The 20,423-nt window shown below is 40.4% G+C and overlaps 1 protein-coding gene across 1 annotated transcript in view; it reads left to right on the forward strand.

Annotated features, from left to right (window-relative positions):
* RUNX1 (RUNX family transcription factor 1) overlaps positions 1 to 20,423 on the forward strand; it is a 206,459-nt gene that overhangs the window by 941 nt on the left and 185,095 nt on the right. The gene's annotated exons all lie outside the window — the stretch shown is intronic.

Consider the following 20,423-nt stretch of genomic DNA (forward strand, 5'->3'; position numbering starts at 1 on the left):
GGATCCATACATGTAGTGTTGCTTTTGGTGATATGTCCCTCTCGGATGATTCTAAATTATTGGCTGAAGCCATACCACGTCCTCTGAGCAGGGGGGAAAAAATGAAACTGCAACCTCCAGAGAAGTCTGGCTTTTCCAGACAGTGACAAAGAAGTTTCACAAGCCTGGTCTAATAATCTCACAGCCCTCGGTAGATCAGATGCTTTAATCATTAGTTATTCATATTAGTAAGCAAGTGGACTAGCGTGAGAAATGTCTCTGCATTCTTGCAGTTAGCCCCCTAAATAGCCTGATACAACTGAACTCTTTCCCCTAAACACCAATCTTCTGACTGTTTCAAGCCATGTGTGCAGGGACATGCATATTCCGTCTGAAATGAATGCAAAGCCGTACACAGATCACTCATCGATTTGGTGGTGGTGCTGTGGGAGAATAACATTTTATAACTCTTTAGTTACAGAAAGTTTCCCGGCCTCGGTAGTGTCAGCGTGAGTCATTAGTTATTCATATTAATAATCGAGCTGTGGAATGCGGAAGGCTTGTCAGCTGCCTTGTCACAACCAGCTACATTGCAAGCACCCTGTTGCTGCTGCAGCTCGGGGCCCCTCTGGTTTGAAAACAGGGTGAATGTACAGAAGAAAAATGTCATTCCAGCTCTCTTTTTACCCTGCAAATGAAAGGTTTTAAGTAGATTTCTACTGGCATCGGAAGAGGTTTCAATCATGATGAGCCGTATGAGTCACACATTCTTACAGCATCTTCTAGCCTCTGCAGCAGAGATACTGGAGCTCTAGCAAGAAGCTGCTAACTGCTCCCCTGGCTCCTTCTGAACTAGCATTTCCTTTGGAGCAAAGGAAGCAATATTGGTAGAATAACAAGAATGATCTTCCTGCATTTAGTCAGCTTTTTTTCTAACTCGCCCAAATGTTTGTTTGCTATTTTATCTGCAGTACAGGAAGACTTATTGAGGAAATTTTGTTCATTTGATAAGGTAATGAAGAGTGAACCCTGTGGGGCAGTGCTTGAAGTACTAATGCCCAGCCAGCCTGTAGCAGAGTTCCGGAGACAATAGGAGCTATACCGAGGCACCATATTTAAGTAGTGTCAGGGAAGCTAGTAAAACACTAAAGACCAAGGGCCAAATTCTCTGCGGGCATGAATTGCTGAAGCGCCGTTACAGGTAGTAGAGCTGTGCGAGTTTACACTAGCAGGGAATTTAGCTCCAACACATTGTGTGCATAGCGAGAGTGTCCAACTGTGCATTATTATTCATTATTTATCTTATCGTAACCCCTAGGGGCCCCAGTCTGGGCCAGGAGCCCATTGTTCTAAATGTTGCCTCGATACCTTGGACCAGATTCTGATCTTAGCTATTCTGGTATATATCCAGAGTAAGTGAGATCAAAATGGCCCACTAACTGTACGTTAGGAAAGTTTGGGCAACAGTTCTTCAGTTGAGTTAGAAAGTGACTGTTTCATAATCACCAAAGAATAAAGCATTTAAACATGAAAGCCTATGAGAGTTTTCCAAACTTTCTTTTTTTGCTTCTTCCTCTTCTTAAATGAACTTCAGACAATTTAAAATACTTCACAAAAGTGCTGTTTAGGGCCTCGGGGCAAGAAAAATAATCATTCCTCTGGATGAATTGTTCTCACCCATATTTCTCAATAGTGTTTACACAGACTAGTCATTAGAAATGTCCAAAATAGTCTTATTTTTCCCGCCAAAATTTATTGCACTTTCTCTCTTAAGTGAAATTATGAGGTAAAAGGGAAAATAACAAGTTGTTTTGTGCCATGAATTTACTTTATCAGTCCATGCAGTCCTCTCAGAAGGAAATCCATAACTCTTTTTTAGCGTGATACTATGTGAAAATTGGGAAAAAAAGAGGGGAGTGGGGAAGCAAAACAATTGTTCCACCGTCTGTGAACAGTGACAGACTTAGAAAGCCTGACATATTAATTTAATGTGGTACACCACAAAGGATATGGCCCTTTTTCTATCGCACCACACCAGGTCCTCTCTTGTGCCACTAGGTAAAGAAATGAAGACTGTATTGAAACTTCTGCTGGAGCATCATGCATGCTGAACACATTAAAATATTTGTCAGGACTACTTCTAAGAAGTGCCTTATTTTCCTAGTGGTATGATTTCAGTGTAAGTTTGGGGTGGATGGCAGGAGTTTACGGGAAGAGTACTCCTAAGGGTCTTGCTAAACTGCAGCCAGCAGAAAGCAGTCAACCCATCTTTCTGTCGAATATGGGATTATATCATCAAGGCTCTTATGTTGTAGTTTGTGTCTGTTCCTCCTGCGTAACCCCCTATTATTGTGAAGGTTTTCTCTCCTCTAGAAACATTCCAGTCAGGTTGTATCAATGAGGTCACAGCAATGATATTTTTGGAGCAGGGAGAACATGAAAACGAATTCCCTCGGAGTTTCTTGTGGTTAAATAACATACAAAATAAGAAATAGGGATTTGAAAGCTGTTTCCTTGCATTCTTGGAGTAAAAAACATGTTACTATTACCTAATGCAGCCTAATAATTTTGCTTGTTATGAAAAAGAGAATCACAAGTCTTGTTGTACAGGTTTTTAGGAAGATGCATGTAACATGGAGTGTAATATTTTGGAAGCATAGGTTATATCTCCTCATCTTCCCTTTGTTGTGAGGTCTGGCTAGTTATTTCCATATATGGAAGAGGTTGCTTCTGGATTTTGTCTCTTTGTTTTTTAGTTAAGGCACTTTAAAGCTTGTGGATAGGTGCAATTCTCTTAGAAAAGTACATGACTTGTTGCTGTCTTATTACTTATAATTTATATTATGGTAGTGTCCAGATTGGGACCCTTTTATTCTGAGTAATGTACAGAAATCTTACTGACCTTGCTCTAAATAGTTTGCAGTTAAGGCCCAGATCTTGAAAACACTTACACATGTGCTTATCTTTACGCATTAAAGTCCATGGCTCTGACTTGTCTTGCAGTTGGATCCAGGAAGTCAGTAGTTCTCCTTGGGTCAAAAGAGTCTGTCTAATCAGAAATTCTCTATTATCTGAGTCTAGATTAAGTGTATCCCCTGGTTATGACTCACTCAAAAGCTTCTCCGGTTAGAGGGTATGAGTCTTCCTTTCATCTGAATATTTGTTTCTAAAATATTTTGGACTAATGGTGGTATAATAGCTTCTCCAACACCTACCATAAAAGCAGGTTATCTGAATAGCTTTCTTGATATCGCTCTTTGAATCTAGATGTTGAATGATATATGTGGCATGGCTTATACTTAGCAGTGTAAATAAACACACTCAGTGACTGCAGTCAAGGGTACTATTCATGGTAATAATCACCGGCCTTAGTGGTGTTTCCATGATCAGACTTTTAGTTCTAATATAGTTTTGGTGCATGTATACATTTGGGGATTGCACATTTGTGAGAATAGCCACATGCAAAGTTGATTTCCAGTATGAAGCATTCAACACTGTAACAAACATTTCCTGTAAGGATGGCCATGCAATAAAACAAAGAAAAGAAAAAACTCTGAAGAATGGATAGCATAGCATCCAACCTACAAAGTAGTCTATGGACTTCTGAGACAATCTGCTAATATTTGGGGTCCCTTGAGTGTTAAGATATGTTTCCTATTCCAAACTCTGCTTCCCTCCCAAATGCTGATCTCTGCATGGCTCATCTGTGGGGGTGTTGATCCTTAGAGAATTTTCAGAAGGGAAAGAAATAAATGAACACAGTGATGATGTCAGCCCACTAGAACCCAGTACATTATTCAGAGGATTCATATATTGTAAATATTGGAAATATCTCTGTAGAAAAGACATTTTTTTCCTCTGAGAGATATACAGCATCTGACTTTAAATTAATATTAATTTGGAAAACTCTATTCCTCCTCTTGCCCAGGTCAGTGACTTTTTTTGCAGGTGAGTAAAACAATTATATTTTCAAAATAGAAAAAAATACACATTGCCACTGAGTGGTGAGGAGAGGGAAAGACAGTTCTAGTTCTTTGCAGACTGTCAGAACTGTAACAAAAAGTTGACTAGTGTGAGCACTATAGAGTTGGTAGTGTATCTTGTGAAAAGGAAGTTGAACTAAAGAATCTCATAAAAACCACGGTGTAATAAAAGAAAAAGCGTACACAATGTCTGATTTACACAGCCTCCCCTATGTGTTAGACTCATTTTATCTATCTATCTATCTATCTATCTATCTATCTATCTATCTATCTATCTATCTATCTATCTATCCACACACACACGAGTGAGTGACTCTGTGTGTGTGTGTTCATGTGTGTGTTTATTTAAAAGGCTTGTATAACATTGAGAAACCAGAACACTGGAATCACTGAGAAGAAACAGGTAAAGTATCTTAAATAAAAGATTAATTTTCTGGTTAGTAAGACTGAAAGATCATATACTGGGCCTGGACACTAAATTCAGTGTCTAAGCAAGCCGTAAAAGAAGTGATGTGCTGTGGTGGCAGGGTTAGACAGGATTCACGAGCCAGTGGATATGACTGATTTACAGATACCCAAGACTGTCTCACTCTTTATCCTTTCACCAACAGTGCCCCTGGGTTACATTTCAACCAGAGAACCAGACTCTAGCTCTGATGTACTTGTCCAGTGGGAAGTAAAGATATCTACTATATATATATATATATATATTGCCAATACGTACAACATTAATGCAAGAGAAGTTGCATTATTTTGACAGATCCAAAACCTGGAGGAGCATCGCACAGTTTCATTGCCAATCAGAGGTGGTGCTAGCTCATTGGAAGCCTTAACCAGGAATATTTTTGGCTCCCATCCCCCCCAACACTTACTAAAAAAAGCAAATAGGGGCCCCCTTCAGCTGCTCAAGGCCCTAAGCAATTGTTTAGTCTGCCTAGGCCTAGTGCTGGCTGTGTGGCCAATGTGTCGTCCTGTATTGGTTCTACACAGCAAAGTTTCAGTACTAATTGACCATAATAAGAACAATATGCTCATGTTTAAATGACATTTATAATCCTATGATGTTGGCAAGTTCATGGTGGTGAAAGGTAAATTAAGTATTTTATTATGAAGCGGAAGCAGACATTCTCTTTAGCCTATTATCTTTGAAGAGGGAATCTACAACTAAACATGGGAGAGAAATTACTATTGATTTATGTATAAATGGACATAATTGCTGTTAAAACTTAAGTGGAACCACTACTGAGGAATCTGTGAAGCTATATTCTCTGTGTCTAGCCTCGTCTTTGAAATCTCCACTATAAAACATTATGGAACCATATTACCAGTTGGGGATCAGGGAACTCATCATGATCTGGCCCCCATCATGCCCATACTCCACAGCTGGTGCCAGTACACGCTCTGGATGTTCAGGGGTTTGGGAGGGGCTGAAATTTCCTGTGCTGGGGCAATCCCCATCAGCCTGCTAGGGCTAGTTCAAGGCACCCCTGTACTGCTCCGGTGGCATAAAGGTAGCTTAGCAAGAGAAGAGGAATCAGGCCTTTTGAATGCTCACTTTAAATACAAAGATACAGCATTGGAGTACATCTACTGGGGGAATGGAAATCCTTTTTCTTCACAGAGGGTGGACCATGGTTATAATTTGAAAACTAACTGTAAAAATGGCATCATGTCATCTACATCTATCTCTCAAAAATTTTCAGATCAAATTTGCTCAGTTTATAATAATAGAAGGGGATATTTCTAATGGCCAGCCCTGCAAAAACAACTTGCCCTGAAAACACAACAAAGTCAAGCTGAGTTTTTTCTGGCTCCTGTTTCATTGAAAAGCAACAAAGATTCTGCATTCAGAACTGAGTTAACAATTCAGATGAACTAGAACAGAACCTGGCTCACCCACCCATAGCTGTGTTGGCCCTGCAGCTGTAACACCAGAATGAGAAACTAAAGCAAGCAACTTTGACTGAATAGGAAAGCAAATCAGTGTTGAATAAAAAGGTATACACATCACTGAATGTAACCGCATTTTAAATTTGAGTCCTACCAAATCCCTCAGTATCCACTGTGAAGCTGCAGGCCTCAAAGTAGGATTTTGGTTTCAATTAAGCTGTGTGAAATTACTGGTGCAATTAATATGTTAGCATAAGGCTCCTAATATTAACAAAGTATTCTCTAGGATTTCAAAGTGCAGTCAGAGCTAGTGACATACCACACAATCCCTTCGCTGAAGCCTTCAGATTTTATACAACTTTGTGTATTGCAATTTGAAAATCTATAAGTTTATTCAGAGTGAGGTCTGATTTTTTTTTCAAAATTACAGACACACCTCCAGTCTTTACTCTTTATGGTGAGGAGGAGCACATTGCACATTGTGAAACAAGTCCTCAAGCTGATCTAAATTCATGTGTATCCGAGAAGCTATACCAGAAATAATTTTTCAAAGAATGTGTTGTTAGCCTCTGGAACTCATTGCTACTGGATACTTTTGGGGTCAACGGTTTAACAGGATTTGTAAAAGGACTGGACAGTTATATGGATAACAGTATTCAGACTTAAAATAGCGAGACTTAAAAGAACAGGAGCTTTGGAAGTGTTATAATCCCTCCCCCTTCCCCCCCCCCCATGTTTCAGGGCATAAGCCAACCTCTACTGATTGATGGGTAGGAAGAAATTTTCTCTTGTAGGCAGGTTATTCCAAAATTGCCTTCTGCAGGATTACTACGCTTTCCTCTCTGGAGCTAGCCACTGTCAGAGCCAGGATACTGGACTAGATGTACCTCAGGTCTAATTCAGTAAACAATTCCTATGTTCCTATGACAAGCCACAAGCACATATTACACTAATGCCCTCGCCACCACCTCCCTTCTGATCTTATGAGTGTATATAATATGTATATGGAGCTGTGACAAACTAATATAACTCTCATAAAGGCCTGTAGTAATTTGGTATCTCCCCTGTATTTGATAGCTTCAGACTTGTCTGAACAAGTATCTGTCTAGCCCCTAGAAGAGCACCATATACAGCAGATTTACCTCTGTTAAATTGAGAGTTAGAGCTGGAAATGAGGCTAGAAATTTCTGGGTTGCCAATATAAAGTCTTCAAAATAAATGACTTTTCTTCCACATTGGTCCCAGCAGGATAAATTACAGGTTTAAGTACAAGATATTTATTAGTGTAAAACATAGAATTCGCTATGAAACTGGATGCAGATATTTGAAATATCCTAAAATGGCATTAGTAGATTTGATCATAAGTCTGAGAAAGTAGAGAACACTTGGAGTTGCTACCCTCACAGGAATGCTTCCAGTTCATCCTTCATACCATCTTCAGTGCTTACCACTTCTGCTTGTGAGGAAAGCTGTGTGAAATTTGTCAGTTTCACTTCACAGAGACTTGTGAAACCATGTCCTATGGTTTTGATCTATCTGGGTTTTTTACCCCATATATTTAGTTTTGAGTTTCAAATTCCAGTGAACCCAAAACTCACTCTGAATAGTTTAGAGGGTTTTTTTCTTTTTGGTTCTGATTTCATGCTGAAGTCATGAAATGATCATGATTTTGAGACACACTCGTAGTCTGTCCTCAGGTTTGGTTGTGACTGGGCTAAGATACAGCTGAAAGATGTGCATCTCAAAGCAAATCTTTCCATGAATGTGGTCTGAGTTTAAGGAAACCTGAAATCAGCTGGATTACATATGATTTGCTGCAAACATTTCAGCCAACCCATCCTTGTCAACCCATTGACCCTATCAGACCCTTGACCCTTTAATTTGCCCTTTTATGGTCTTTAAAGGGGAGAGCTGTCCATCTGTTAAAATATTTTTAAAGCTACAAGTACAGTCCCCAAATATGCAACAGATGCACAAGTTCCCCTTATGACAAATATATTACACATTCTAAATCCTGGTCACACCCTCATCTCTCATTGCATTTTAACTGCTTGTATGGTGCACACCTGTGGTGTTCAGGCAAAGCATGTGGCTTTGGGATAGTCATACATTCATAGTAGTTTTCAAATTATTTTGCACTTTTTAAAAAACATATATAAAGAGGTCTATATCAACAAACAATGATAAAGCTTCATGCACAAACCTAAATTACTTTATAGTCAGATAACACAGCTTCTGTTAGCATGTTGAGCTTAGTATGAAGCATGTAGTTTCACACCATTTTCAATGTGCATATGAGCTTTTTCACCTCTTAATGGATATGTCTGTATTTATACTTTGCACATCAAAGAGTAACATGTTGAAAAGTTACTCCTGGCGTAATTCTTAGCATGCAGTCCTGTCCTCACTGAAGTTAATGACAAGACTCCCACTGACTAAAGTGGGGCCAAGTTTTTGCCCTTTAATCTTATAGTAACTATATATAAAAACCTGAAGAAAAAAATCAAAGGTGGGAACAAGGCTAATTGTGAACCTCTGAGGGTCTACCAGTGGAGCCCAGAGAATTGTCACTAAGCCACAGATGTCTTGAACTGGTGAAAATGGGATTGTCAGAATTGGAAGGTTGCTGGGGTGTGTGTGTGGGGGGGGCGTTAATCCATAACATCTTTGCCCTAAACAATTACACATAACATATGTTATACAGCAAGTTTAAGAGTAACTTTTTCCTACTCGTAGTTATTGGATTATATTTTAAAAGTTAAAGAGAAGAAAAGTTACTAAGTGACTGGCCTGATATGGTGGTGGTCCTGAACTAAACGGTGTGAGCATTGTAGGAGTCTTGATATGAGCCTTTCTTTATCACATATCATCCTCTAGACATACATAGAAATCCCACTGACATAAGTATGAGCTCTACACAAAAGAGCAAGGTGAGGATATGGTCCTTTAACATTTACAACAGGAATTTTGTGAGTGCAACTTTAAGTTCTGTCCCTATTGCATATTGCCATATAGAGAACGCTGAAATGTGAATACATATTGCCCCTAGGCCATAAGAAGGGCAACTGAGTGTTACAATACAGTCACTAGATAATATCAGGCTTTTGTAAAGTGTTACTGGGTTTTTTTTTGTTTTTTGTTTTAAGGCCTGCATGTAAATATTTCTGATTTTGCTTAAACTGGGTGTAACAAAATTCATAGCCCGAGGAGCAAAACCAACAACAAGCTGTGACTGTGGGCTGCCAAATCCGTGTGAAGAATTTATAAAGCTCTGGACTTGTGTGGTGGTAGGAACACTGCTGTAAATGGAGATATAACCTGATTTAACGAGAACACTTACATCTGAACTAAATGCTGGAAGTCTAGCCAGACAGTAGAGACATATGCTTTCAGGAGGGTTAAGTGAATTTGTTGCCTTTCAAAGCTGACAGATAGATAACAGTGTCATCTTATCCCTAGAACAAGTATCGCACGGGGGGGCAGCAATGCAAACGTCCCTCCATCCACCTGCTAGTGCACCTTAATAGCCAGGCCTTCAGGGACCGCCTCGAGGAGCAAATGGGTACTATAGTCTACATGCCCATTCATGTTTTTGGCCTTTATGTTGAGACTACATAAAGTAATAATGAGTGGTGGGTGTTTAATGTTGGACACCAGCCCATTGAAACCAGCGCTGTGGATGGTCCAGTGATTGGGGCACTGGTCTAGGCCTTGGGAGACCCAGCTTCAATTCCCTGCTCGACCACAGACTTTTTGTGTAACCTTAGGCAAGTCACTTAGTCTCTCTAGGCCTCAGGTCCCATCTGTAAAATGGGGATCATAGCACTGCCCTGCTTCACAGGGGTATTGTGAGTCTAAAGATTGTGAGGTACTTTGATTTCTACTGATGAGAAGTGCTATTTGAGAGTTAGGTATTATTGTATCATATACCAATAGTAACATATTTTGATCACCATTTGCCTAGGGTGCACTGCAGCACATAACCTGCAAGTGAGAAAGGTGAGTAATATCTCACTATCCAATCCCCTGAGCCATCTAGTCCTCTGCCCTCCCCCTCGCTCCCCCCCTCCCCCCGATTAAAAGGGTTAATCTCCCAAGCAAGTATGGGAAGTCTCCTGGTTACAGTATGTCAGGCTATCATGAAAACAGGAGATTAAGAAGGAGATCTCACATTTTCCTGTGTGAAGTTATGGGGTAAACTGTGAAAGCTTTATTGTGATAATCCGATCCTCTTGCTGCCTTGCAGTTCTTTGCTAAGCTCTCAGCTGCAGTAGATTGTTTTAATGAATGAAAATTCCCATTTGAAGTGTCTAAATCTATGCATGCCTGTTCTTCATGGTATGTTCAGTTCTGGAAGAAGTTTTTTCTTCTGTTTAGATTGCAGTAGTTGACAAGTGCTGTCTACTCATTTGGTTTTTACACTTGAAAGTTGTACTGCTAGGAGTGTGACTTTTTTTTTACACAGAAATAATTATGCTCGTACAAGCCCTAGCATGGATGCAATTGTAATATACCATACTGTAATTAAAGTGCCATATACTGATATAGCTTTTTCTCCTTACTGTGTGGGCATAAACTATATCCATATATTCTTATAATTGCATCCACATCTGCAGGAGGGAGGGTGTTTACCACTTTAACTACACCAGTATAGCTAAAGCCATACAACCTCCCGGAGTGGACCCTGCTATATCTGTCTAAAGGTGCTTATTCTGGTTCTAGCTATATTGGTATAGTTAACGTGGTACAACTGTTCTGTGTAGTCAAGCCCAGATTCAAAACCCACTGATGTCAGTGGAAAGACTCCCATTGACTTCAGTCAGCTTTGGATCAGGCCTCTAGTGGGCAGCTCCCACCACGTAAAAGTCAGAGTGTTAACCACCCAAAATAAGGGTACAGTGCTAATGCAGCTCAATTCAGCAGTCTCTCATCCCGCAACTCTACAAACAAATGAGTGCAAAAGAAAAAGTAGAGAGGCTAATTCCTCTCCATTGTAGACGCTTGCCCCCTTCTCAGGAGCTACCTCTGAAGCAGTTTCGCTCCTTTTAATTGTGTTTGCCAGGGCCATTAAATAAAAATTCCATTGTATATATTGGAGATCACATTTCAGGCTGCCTGCTGACTGGAAGACTCCTTTTTACATGCTCATTAGACCAGCCTCCACCTGCTCCCTTTTTCTCTCTTACTCCCCCTGTTTCCATCTCTCTCCTATGAGAGTTTCATGCTTTCAGCATGCTCCAGCCCCCTGAGCCCTGCTTTGACTAAACGCAGCAGTTTAAGATCAAAAGCATTATTTAAACAGAAGCAGTTGGAGTTTTTTTTAGACTTTCATCTTCCCTTTCGGCTTTCAAAAAGCCCACTCCAGCCAAAGGGATTAGAAAATACAACAGGCCCACACTGCAGGCTGTTGCTCTGGATCAGCTTTGACAACCCCTGCTGTGTCACAGTGGATTAACCTAGTATCCTACAAGTTACAGGCCACACACTTTAAAACGAGAGTACAGTCTGATGGGTTCTTTTTTAAGTTCTGCAAAGATCTGCTAAGCCAGAATGCTGCCTATTTTCTGCTCTAAGCTTTTGTTATTAAGCATGCTGGGCATTATAAATTATTACTGGAAGTGTACTGGGCACAGGGCAGGCACGTCCATTTTTAATTGTCTGTGTCTTGCTGTCTGAATTTTCAATGTCCAGTCTTCATCCAGTTATTGGGCATCCTCGTCCACCCCTGATTTTGCATAACTGAATAGATAGACTCAGAGGGCAGATCCTCCACTGGTGTGAACTGGGATAACTGTTGAATGGAGCTAGGTGGGCATTTGGCATTTGTAAAGGCTGTCTTTTTAATAGAAACCATTGTGTTTGGTTTCACAACCATAAACTGAGTTAAAACAGCTTTTATTCCAGAGCAGAGGGAGTAACACCTGACAATATTATTCAGTGTATTTCCTGTTCTGTTTATGAGTTGTCCTCTCTGTGTCTCTGCAAAATTCTCCCATTGATTCTTTATTCACAAATTTCTTCAGCAAATAACTCTCTATTGTCAGATCATTGATTACATATGTTCACAATCCACATTAGGTTGGCTTTTACTTACTTAAGTCGTGTAGTATCATTTCTGTTCACCTACTGGTCAAGCTGACCAAGACAGTATGAACTGCCTATTTTACAGTCTCCTGTATAATCCATAATTTGGTTTTGGTGGGTAGTTGAGCATACGAGCTTAAAATTGTAGCTTTTTCTGAATGTTCATACTAGTTAAGCTTGTTTTCTCAAGTGACCTTGGAAAATGAACACAAAAAGGTCAGAAACATGGTTGAATTGAAATGTGCTTAAACATTTAAATGAGTATTCTTGGGGAAACCTTTACCACAGTTCCCTAACCTCAAATTCATTCTGAAATGATCTTTCTTTCTGAAGTAATTTTTTCCTTAACATTTCAGCTTCTTTTTTTGCCAGGATATTAATCACAAGTTTTGTTGTGTGAAATGTTAACAAAATTCTTATTTAAAAATGCCGCTCCTTGCACATCATTCACACTGCTGTTCAGGGAGGGGTTGAAATAAGAATCAACACAATAACCCACCTAAAACAAAACAAAACAAAAAAAACTGTTTGTCCTGTTTTAAGTGGTAGTTAATTTTGGTAATCTTCCCCTTCCCTATTATTTCCTTACAGATGAGATAAATTACTCTAACATTGAGTTTTTTCTACTATTTGCCCATTTCAGAGGTTCCTTCAGTAAATAATCCTGCACATTTCTAGTACCTGGGTATTGCGTTGTCAGGTTTGCTTGTATTACAGTCCAGTCAGGCACATGGAGACTAATATATCATTAGTTTACAGTGACTAGATAGCAAGTGTGAAAAATCAGGACTGGTGGGGAGGGGTGATAGGTGCTTATTTAAAACAAAGCCCTAAATAGAGGGACTGTTCCTATTAAATTGGGTCATCTGGTTACCCTACAGTAGTTAGATAACTTGAGTCATAATCAAATCCTAAGTAGGTGGATCATGTCTTTGATATCCAAAGAGTATGTATGAAAATAACTGCACTCATTTTTTTCTGTCATCAGAAACCAACACAGAAGCACATGAGTGTAAAGAATACAGCAAGAAGGGAAGATTTATTTTATTGTGTAGGTCTGATTTAATTGTTACATTGCAACATGCCAGGAGAAGTTCTGTTGGCCTCAATACAGTAACTTTGGTGTATACCATTCTCACTGAGTTCCGAAATTAGGCTCTCCATCTCCATTGGGATCTCCTCCCAACCAATTCTGACTGGCACTTTTTGGGGGCTGGAGGTGGAAACATATACGGCTGTTGGTATCTGATACACAGGTGTTTAAAGTTGCCTTTGCTAGCTAGCCAGCGTCAGTCACAATAATGGAATATAAGTAACTCCCACAGTTGCTGTATGGGGAGAGTAATCCATTGGCATTTAGCCATCTTTTAACAAGCTTGGTGATTGAATTAGGGCCACTGTTCTCAGCCCCATTTCACATACCTATTAAATTCTCTCCCTTTCTTCACGGATATTTTGATTACAATAAGATAGATACAGGTGATGAAATAAAGCAGTGCTTCCATGCCTAACAGCTGTTACAGCTCCCCTTTGTTTGGTATTTCTGCAATACATCTTGGGCTCTTTCAAGTTGGTACACAGAGTAAAAGAGAAAAGGGGATAGAGAAATAGGCCCCTGGCGGTGATGATGTTCAGTAGTTGGTTTTCCAAGTTCACAGCTGGCACATTCATCCACTACCTTTGTATGGTCCAGCTGTTTCGTTAGCCTTTCTGCTGAGTTTCGGACCCTGCGGTTCCAAATTGTGCATGCTCCAGAGGGCATCACTGGGTTCTGTGTTCCGATCGTCTTATCAATAAAAACAGCATGCTCCTGCATGTGTCTGAGGATGTTTTTTTGCTGGAAAGGTGGTAACCCTACTAGTGTCTCTTGTGATGCGCTAAGGCAATTCAGTCAGTGCAGAGACAGAAGTGATTCTAAAAAAAAAGTCAGAAAGATATTCTGACGTTCTTTCACATAAAATGCGTGCCAAGGAAATGAGAGATTTGGGTACTGATGAAATTTATAATGTAGAAGACAGACATTAACAAGGTTGTTGAGCCAAATGCTTGACTGAAGCAACATACGGAAGGTTATGTCTGTAAGATTCCAGGCTTTAGGATTTTCCCCCCTGTTAATCCATGCTGCAGTGGAAAATAAAAAAGAAGTTGAAATGTGTGGCTTTCAGTAAACAAATAATGTATGTACATTTTCAGTCATATTCTGTCCTGGGCCAACACTGAAGTCAACCACCAAGATAAAATTACTGTGAAGTGCCAGTCAGAAGCTGGCTCAGGGATTAGAGAGTGGCGTTCCTGTACCTGATACCTTGTAATCATTGCTGCTAAAGGATCTGTGCTTGGTACTTACTGTTTTAAGATAATTATCCTTTGTGGGAGTTGGGCAGTGTCCTTCTCCCTCTCCTTCGTGTTACCAAGACGCTTTGAGCGATGTTAGCCTACATCTCCAGCATTTTGCTACAGTAACTCATTTTGGCGATATTGCTAGAGAAGTTCTTTGTATTGGAATGTATTGAGATCTGCCTCAAGTACAGCAGATAATGACAACGTTGAATGTAAATATTCTCACCATGTTGGTAGTATGCTCATTCAGTACAAGGATGGCAGTACTGGGAAAGGCTCTTTTTATTAGAGCTGTGGAAAAGTTTTCATTAAAATATTTGCTGTTTTTTTCCTTGGTGGTTACTGAATCTCCAACATTTTGCTTCACTGGGAAATGTCAGGAGGCTGGTTGATTTTTGTTCAAAGGAAAGCATGAAAAAATGTGGAAATCCCCTTTCATGGAACTATGGGGTTGGTGAAATTTCAGACAGAAGCTCTCTCCTTTCTGGGGTGGGGAGGGAGGTAATTTAATTTGAATTCAGAAAAATCTAGTTTGTGTGCAAGAAAGGGGCATGTGAACTGTCTGGTTTATCATGCACTGTATGTACCAATTTGGCCCAGTTTTTTGAGGCCCTACACCTAAGAGGATAGGAGGGTGTAAAAAGAGGAGATGGCTATCTACCTTGAGCTTGTGTAACAGATTACACACAGGATGTAATTTCTGGAAGCATCTTAAAGTAGCAGGGCAGTAGCATTCTCCCCATTTTCCAGTCAGAGAACTGACAGAGAGATTATGTGATTTACCCAAGGAAGTGTGTGGTAGAAGTGGGAACAGAACCTTAGTTTCTTGATGCACAGTTCAGTGTCTGAATATCCACAAGACCATCCGTCTTCTGTGCTTTGAATTTTACATTTCCTAGAGTGACTATTCCCACCAGAAACCTAATTTAGAGTTATACTCATCCCAGAAGGGTACAGAAATTTAGAAGCCCAATCACAACTGAGCAACAGAACTCAAAAAGCAAGGCATAAATTAATGGAAATTCATGAAAATGTTGTCCAATAATTTTGAACAGATATATTTTTTTAAAACTGAGAGCTGTTTGTGGACATTCTTCAAACAGGAAAAGAAGGAACACTTGCTGAAAAAATTATTCATTAAATATTATTTGCTCAGCTCTTCTGGAAGTATTTAAAATATCATATACAGGAAAAATAACTCACTAGGGTTTTCTTTGGACTGGCTTAAAAACATCACATTTTCCCACCAGTCAAAATGGCTTCTGCTGGCCTTCCTGAGCCTCTTGAGCACATGGGATAGGCTCAGTCAATCAGAAAAGCCAGATATGTTATGTGACTTCAAGCATGCCATGAAAATGAACCAAGCCAGCTAAAAAGTGCACCACTAAAAGATGCACTGAAATTTTCAAGAAATCAGGAGGTGTAGGTGGTCCTTGGGGGGTGGGTGGGGACAGAAGCAACTAGGCACAAGTTTGATATTTTTTTCTGACATGAAAAATTTCAAAGAAAAACTTTGCTTTAGGGCAAAATGTTCCCCTCAGAAGCACAGAGCTACTACAGTGATGGGCATTTTGGAAAAAGCCTTAAAGATCAAGATTTCTGCTGCAGCCCTCCAAGACATACTCTGCAGTGGTAGAATTCAGCTTTCCATTGCTAATTTAACACCGGTTCTGAGAGAAGACTATGTAATTGAAATCTGGAGCATGAATCTGAAAAGCAAATTTTGCTCCCGGTAAGACTAGGCAGTACATAAAGGATAAGTGTTGGCCATGTGATCACTGGACCCTGGGCAAAAAAGGTATTTCCCTTTGCTCATATCTGACTTCTGAATAGAAATCCATGCTTGCCGTACTTTGCCCATGTGCTTAAGTGCTCATGTAGATACGAAAGAATTGTAACTAAGAAAGGCTAAATGACCGCCAATAGACACACACAATCCCGCAACCCGAGTAGCAAAGCTTGGTGCAGGGGGTTCCAAAAGGCTGGGGAGGAGAGAGACGGAAAGGGGCCTCAGGAAGAGCTGAGCCACAGCCCTGGCAAAGCCATAGTCGCTGCTGCTGGACTTCTGCTCTCTGGGACCAACCGTTAATGCATCTGCATAGTCAACCTGTCCTGCCCCCAAACCCCACTATGTAACGATGCAGAGGGAGCCTTTGTGGAATTGGCTTCATAGCAAAATATGTTGACTCCATTCCCCTGTGCTATGGAGTCGCACTGACTCTTTTGCAGGTTGGGAGGAGTTGGGGGAGGATGAGATTTGCCCCAGTAATTGAAGTGCAATGCTTTAGAAAACAGCAGCAAGAGAAATTACAGTCTGGTCTAAAACAATGCTTTGGAATCCCGTAATATGAAGTGTGGACTTTGTAACTCCAAACTGCAAAGAATCCAGAACACAGGTATGTTTGTTTGTTTTAATCGGTTGCTCCAGAGAGGAGACCATTTGCTCCTCATTCCTTCTTTTAGTTGTGGTGCACCTGAAGAAACTCCCCTGAAACAAAAAGTGGATAAGCATTGCCTCTGAGGTGGAGCTGCAGTGCCTCTTTCTGTGAAGTGACAGGGAAGCTGACAGCTTAGAGGGAGGTATCCTGTTTGTTGAAAAACAACTGACAGTTAAAGCAGGGTTGCAAGAGCGAGAAAACCACAGGTCTCTGAGCTAAGCTGATAACAGGCCTCAGCAGCTTTTGCAGAAGTTCCGTCCCTACTGAACACTGATGAAAAAAATGCTCAAGTGTCACTGGCTCTTTCCTGTTTCGCGCTTTTAAGCAGTGCCGTTTCTTGCTGTTAATTTATGCCACATTTTTTCAGTTACTTGCTCATTTTTCAAAGTATCCTCCACTGCTATAAACAGAGTGACAGGCACAGAGCAGGCTGTGTCTGACCCTTCAAAACGATGATTACATTTGCTAAATGACTACAGTGGAAGCCACGGGTGTCCAGAAATTTTAGAATTTAGCAGTCTAAGGCCCTCATCCTGAGAAGAGAACTGCATGTGAAGTTGCTCTCCTTTTAAACACTTTGTTGTATCTTAAATAATAATAATAATGAATAATAATAATAGCTAGCTCTTATACAAGACTTTTCATCCTTAGATCTCAATGTGTTGTATGAAGGAGGTCAGTATCATCAAACCTTACACTCAAAATACATTTAGAAGAAAAATCCAATCTCTCAAGACGGGCAAAATTTTCAAATCTGGGGACCTAAATTTAGGCCTCTAAATCCATATTTAGGCCTTGATCCTGCACAAACTTAGATCCCAATAATGCAAACACTTATGCATGTGCTGAACTTTACTACCAAGAGTAGATCCATTGATTTCAATGGAATTACTGGTTAGATCCCAATAATGCAAACACTTATGCATGTGCTGAACTTTACTACCATGAGTAGATCCATTGATTTCAATGGAATTACTGGTGGCAGGAAAGTTAAGAACACTCATAAGTGTTTGTGTTTGCAGCATTAACTTTAAATGTGTAAGCGATTCCTCCCTGCAACTGCTCAAGTGTTTAAAATTACATACACATGTAAGTTGTTGAAGGATCTAATTAACTGTGACCTGTGTTGCAAAGGTGCTGGGCACCTGGAGCTCCCACCAAAATAAAATGAGAACTGTGGGCGTTCAGCACCATTGAAAATCAGACCATTTTATTTAGTGCCTAAATATCGATTTGGGTGACTAACTGTAGGCCCCCAGGTGGGAACATTTTGACCTTAGCGCCCGGTACTCAAGTCGTATAAAATGGCATAACTCCATTCGCTTCAGTAAAGCTGCTCGATAGAGCTGGTGGAAGATATTTTTGTTTTTCATTGTAAAATGGTCTTTTATTATAAACAAAATGTTTCATGAAAATTTGTCAACATTATTAAAATGTTCTGGTTTTTTGCACACAAAAAACGGTGACATCTTTAACAGATAATTTTATTGACATTTTATTAGCATTTTTATTGCCATCAGTTTCAAATTCAGCATAGGGAATTTTTGTTTTCAATATAGAAATGCAGCTTTCAGAAAATACATTTTGGCTCATGATGTTGAAAACTATTTTAACAAAAAATCAATATACTTTGGGGAGAGGGACTGACCAACCAATAAATTCCACGCAAAAGGGTTTAGATTTGAACCCCGTGAAACAATCCATTTTGGAATTTTCAAATGTTCCTCAAAGACCTTTTAGTCTGTTTCAGCCAGTTCTAGATCTGGACCCTAGAAGCTGGGCAATCATATAGGGAGGAGGACATAGTACCTACACCAAAGAGTTTACAGTCTAGAAAAGGGACCAATGCGAAAGGACAGGCAATAGGTGCATACCATCCAAGCAGACACACTGATACTGCAAAGACTGAAGCACACGTGCAGCTTGAAACGAAACAGAAAGATAAATTGTTTTGAATAGCGCTCACATCAGTTTAACAAATGTTTGAAGAAGTGTAAAAGTACCTCTTCCCCTACAAATTATTCTCTCCCCCAACAACACCTTTAATTTTCTCCTGCAGCCTCCTGACCACCATTGTTGCCCTCTTTTAAACTCCCTCCAAATTGTCTTTCTGGTCAAAAGGATCCAGCACTAACAGCCTGCGGTGCTCATTGGCGGGAGCTCCAGAGACAGATGATTGTTAGGAAACCAGTTGTAGCTCCCTGATTCTGAGGCCACTTTGGCACTAGCTGTGGCCCCCTGTGGAGGTTGTTCTACATTCCAGCAGCTGGTGATGATCTGCCTGGACTCGCCCTCCACGTGGGGACTGTTAAAGTGCAATGCTGCAGACATGCCCTGTATGCCAGAGGCTAAAGGGGGGCTATGCAATGGCCAGGCAATCCCCAGCTAGGGGAATGTAGCCTGTCTGCTCCCTTTGCACCATCAGAGTGACACAAAGTGTGTGCAGTGCACAGAGAACCTGGCCTGATATTCCAGGTACAACTGTACTTGATTTATATCAAGAGAGATGATTAGCTCATTGCTTTGGGATGACAAGTCAGTGGTTTGTAGTCTGAAATTGCACTGACTATTTTTGTGCAGAATGTGATTCTTTAGTATGAAGATTATTTTTCTTTGGATATATTTCTCAGGGCAGGCTCCTGGAGACCCAAAAGCTGGGTGGAACAAAGTAATTTGGCATTCATCCCAATATGACAGTGGGCGGAAACCACTGTAATAGAGCTGCCAACATGCTCCCCTGACTCAGGCTTGTATGACAAATCACAGGGATGCACGGGGTGATTCTGAGAGGTTATGACCATATTTTGCTGCTGTGATTTTTTAAAAAATTGTTTTACATTGTGTTTAGCATTTCAAAGACTTCTAGAGGGTAGAGGATGGAGCAATCAGTCCCTTCACTCAGCTACACAAGGAGGAAGAATGTGTGTGTATCTAAGGGCTCGTAGGAGAGAACAGAAACAGGGTTGGTGAAGTGGTTTTGATAGTGGAATATTAGAGAGAGCTGCCCATTGAGCTGACAGTAAAGGCATTTGTCAAGGTGCTTGACTAGCCAATATAAAGTACGCATTTTCTTCTCTTCCTCCCTTCAGTTCACATGTCTTTATTCTGTTAAGCAAATGCTACAAGTATGAACTTGGCTGCTAATGCAAGAAAACACCTCAGTGTGCTAAACACTGCAGAATTCTCAAATAATGAAACTATTTCTTTTCTACTTTCCCATTTACATCATGCTAATCCCAGTTCATCCTTTCCCTGATGAATGCACCAGGTATGCACATTAAATGCACTTCTTCCAAATGGCTGGATGTTCTTTTGTAGCATTTTCATCGGTATATCCCAAAGTGCTTTATGAAGGAGGTCAATAACATTATCTCCATTTCACAGGTAGGGAAACTGAGGGGCAAGTGACTTGGCCAAGATCACTCACCAGACCAGTGCCAAGACTAGAGCCTAGGTTTCCTGAGTCCCAGGCCAGTGCTCTATCTACTAGGCCACACTGCCTCCCCAGTCAAGCTGGTGAGCACTCATGCAAGGTGGTAAGCACACTGAATGCCCATTGATGCTGGTGGATGTTAAAGATGCTCTTTACCTTGCAAAATTGAGCCCTAACTGAACATGCTATTTTTAATTGCTGCTGAAACATACATATGGTGTTTGCTTGGTGTAGTTTTTATTTTATTTTATTTTCTGAAGAGCAAACACTTAAAAG

The sequence above is a fragment of the Lepidochelys olivacea genome (genome assembly GCF_965140295.1).
Source record: "Lepidochelys olivacea isolate rLepOli2 genome assembly, chromosome: 1".
Taxonomy (NCBI): domain Eukaryota; kingdom Metazoa; phylum Chordata; order Testudines; family Cheloniidae; genus Lepidochelys; species Lepidochelys olivacea.